We start from the raw sequence: 3,684 nt of genomic DNA on the forward strand, positions 1-3,684 counted from the left end.
CTTCTCACGTGTACTACCCGCACCTCGAAGACCGCGGGGCCGCCGAATGCTTCCCTCGACCAAACTGCGTCATCCTGAGAACGCTCGCACGCGCGCCCGGATCGTACTATGGTCCGATATGCATCGGCGTCGTTTCCACTGCGAGCGACACCAATGGCAGGCGCTACAGGCCGCACGTGAGTGCAGTATGCCACGGCCACGTGACAAGCGCAGCTCGTGACAGCAAGTTGTAGGTACACGGCGCGGCCAATCACAGCACCTGGTATTTAAAATGCTGGAAGCTTGCAAGTTGGGATTGTTTGATTGTGGTCATGGTTGTACCCCAACCCAAAAATAGTGAATGGAGAGAAAGGAAGAGAGAACACGCGACGCGCTCGTTGTGTCATGCCTTCATCCGTCCTTGCGACGGTTTTTGTGCCTGTCCGCCACTGCGCAGACTAGCAGCGTCCGAGAGCGCTGCCGCTTGGGATGACATAGGCGGTGAATTCTGTGGTTTTACGTGCCAAAACCACGATATGATTACGAGGCATGCCGTGGAGCGGGGTACACCGGATTAGTATTGACCACCTGGGTTTATTTAAAAACATAAATACGCGGGTGTATTCTTGCGTTTCACCTCCATTTATGGGGCGATCTCTTTTGGCGACACTGCCACTGACACTATCGCTAAATTCGGCCGCCTTATCACTAATTTCGACCGCTAAACACCCGCGCCACCGCTCAAACGAGGCCGGCATGTGCACGAAGGATGTGTTTCGGGTCCACATCACCAAAGGTGTCTTCATGGCCCGTTAATGCGGACGAAATTGGTGGACTTCCGCAGATCTCCCGCTATCCGTAATTGGGAGGTTACTTTGAAATTCGTCTATCGATGATGAATTGGCATCCCCTCCGAAACAGAGCGGCTGTAAATAGTACGTCGCCGAGCCTGCTTAAGCTAATCATGTATTACATATACACCTATATACTACAGCAGAGGACGTCTTCGACCACAGCAGAACTTCATGGTATCAAAGAAGCTGTCCTCTACACCTTGCGCCAAACGCCGGACCGATGGGTAATATTCACCGTCTCCAAGGGAGCACTACTGCAGGTATTGTTCAACCTCTTAAAGGGGCCCTGCAACACTTTTTGAGCAGGGTCAAAAAGCGCTGCCAATCGGTAGTCGAGGCTCCCGAGAACACGCGAGCCAAATATTATAGCGAAGCGAGCGGCCTGGAATTTACAATAAATTCTCAAAGTATGCTGAAAACTCGCTCCCTCTTCTCTCGACAAATGATGTATTAGTGCGCAATATATGACGCGCGATTGTCGGCAGTTTCCACTATTGGCTGATGTTATAATCACGATAACACCCTCATTATTACCTCGTTGTTAATTTTGAGTTCAATAAGTAGATAATATGTATGTTTATGTTGTGTTATGCCGTTAAAAACACCGAACAACATTAATATTAGCACTTCCGGTCTCACCGATAGCTCGTCTGCTCGTAGGTGCGTGGTTGCCGTTTTCTTCACCATGCGCAGTGCCGAAATCGTGAATATTTCTGTGCTTTGGCCATCGCCGGTTGCCGTTGAGAGTGGCAGCCGTTGGAGTGTTGCCTCGTCAGCTGGAAACTGCATCGTCGGCACGTTCTCACGACCGACCGAGGGCAGCGGTGCAGCATTTCTCCGATAACAATGCTGGCGCCGGCTAGCTTAGGATACCTGTGTTCGCTGTATGGCGAGAGTCCCGTTCGCTGTCTGTTCAGTATGTCATCGAGCCGTACCTCGGCGTATCCTCCCCGTAGTCTCAGGTTCCCGAGAAACCGGGACACAGCTAGCAAGCAGACTCGCATTTTCACGGTAGCTGCAGACAGCCGGGGGATGGGTCCGCGCCGGCCAGATGCCCCACGATCCTTCCTTCTAGTCTTTAGTTCTTTGTTGTCAGCCCGCACTCGCTGTGCGCCCGCATTCGAAGAGCAAACAGCATCGAAGTACCGCCACTGGGAGATGGGTGCACGCAGCTTTGCCGTGTTGAATACGATTCAATCATTCAACCGCGAGCAGTGCGACGAGGCAGTGTATCGGAGTGTGGGTCGAAACCCATCTCAGCTGTCATTCGTTCCAAACGCGCACGCAGGTTTGCGTCCATGGTTGGCAGAGCGATGAGAACACTACGGCAGTTCGAGGTGCACACTCAACATTAACAAACCGACTCGCAGTTTTCAAGCACGCGCGATACACGGCGCGATGGGCGCTCGACGACGACCGCGCAAGCCGACCGGAAGTGGTGCCACAGACCAAGTGGTTGCGCCAAGACGCCAGAGAGAAAAAAATGAAGAAAAAAAATGCCGCCGGCGCTGACGTGGCTCTTCGGCGCCTCCTCGCACATCCGCCCTCCCTCCCTTCACGCCCCGAGCAGCTTTCCGCGCGCTCGCGGCGTTGAGTTGAGGGAGAAAGCTGCGGAACGTGATCTCTATAATTTGGTAACACCACTTAGACTTGACGGATTCGAAAAATTTTTGCGGCATATGACTCGTGAAGAGTCATACGCCAATAATGGGACTATTCCAATATAACTAAGAAAGGTGTTGCAGGGCCCCTTTAAAGAACACGAATTTTCACCCCGTTTCATTCGACACAGCATACTTACACCACTTGGCTAATACCACAGGTCACTCTATCACATTTCAGTGGATACCGGCTCATTGCGGTATTCTGGCCAATGAAAAAGCAGATGAAGCGGCACGCAAATGTCTTCAATACCAAAATTATAGGCGAACTTATTTCACCAAATATGCTTCCCAGCTGGCTAAAATACTTGCTTCTCAAGAAAATAAGAGGCTCTGGAACCTTCCGACACATCGTTATGATTTCCTCCACTCAATCGACCCACATCTCAGAACAAGACTCCCATCCAGAATTCCTCGACATCTGGAAACTATGCACCATCGTCTTCGTCTAAACACTGCCCATGGAAACAGCTTATACGGTGTTGTGCCTGGGCATCTGCTTTCGGGCAACCAGGAGAGGAATCAGCACCTGGACTTCGGTCAACACCTGCGTGTTGCTCATGCCGGCGCATCCCAGTTCGGAGGAAGGTCAACACCTGCGTGTTGCTCATGCCGGCGCATCCCAGTTCGGAGGAAGGTCAACACCTGCGGCCGGCGGACGCTCAACAGGTTAGAAGACCGTCAACACCTGCGGCCGGCGGGCGGTCAAGAGACTAGAAGACCGTCAACACCTGCGGCCGGCGGACGCTCAACAGGTTAGAAGACCGTCAACACCTGCGGCCGGCGGGCGGTCAAGAGACTAGAAGACCGTCAACACCTGCGGCCGGCGGACGCTCAACAGGTTAGAAGACCGTCAACACCTGCGGCCGGCGGGCGGTCAAGAGACTAGAAGACCGTCAACACCTGCGGCCGGCGGACGGTCAAAGTACGAAGAGGACGTCAACACCTGCGTGCGGCTTCTGGCAGCGCGTCGCAATTGATACTTCTGGCCGCGCGCCGCAATTTGGAGAACTTGGATAGGAGCCCAACACCTGCGACCGGCGGACGGTCAACAGGACAATGGACGGCTAGACGATTTAAGGCCGTGCCGGTCCGTCGAGAAGAGGAACGAGAAGGAGAACGACTCGAACGGAGTCGAACCAGCCGACGTGGTCGGGCTGGCAGTCATGTTGCCTGGTAGCAAAAATATG

This window comes from Rhipicephalus sanguineus, chromosome 1 (genome assembly GCF_013339695.2).
Source record: "Rhipicephalus sanguineus isolate Rsan-2018 chromosome 1, BIME_Rsan_1.4, whole genome shotgun sequence".
In the NCBI taxonomy this organism is placed as follows: Eukaryota; Metazoa; Arthropoda; class Arachnida; order Ixodida; family Ixodidae; genus Rhipicephalus; species Rhipicephalus sanguineus.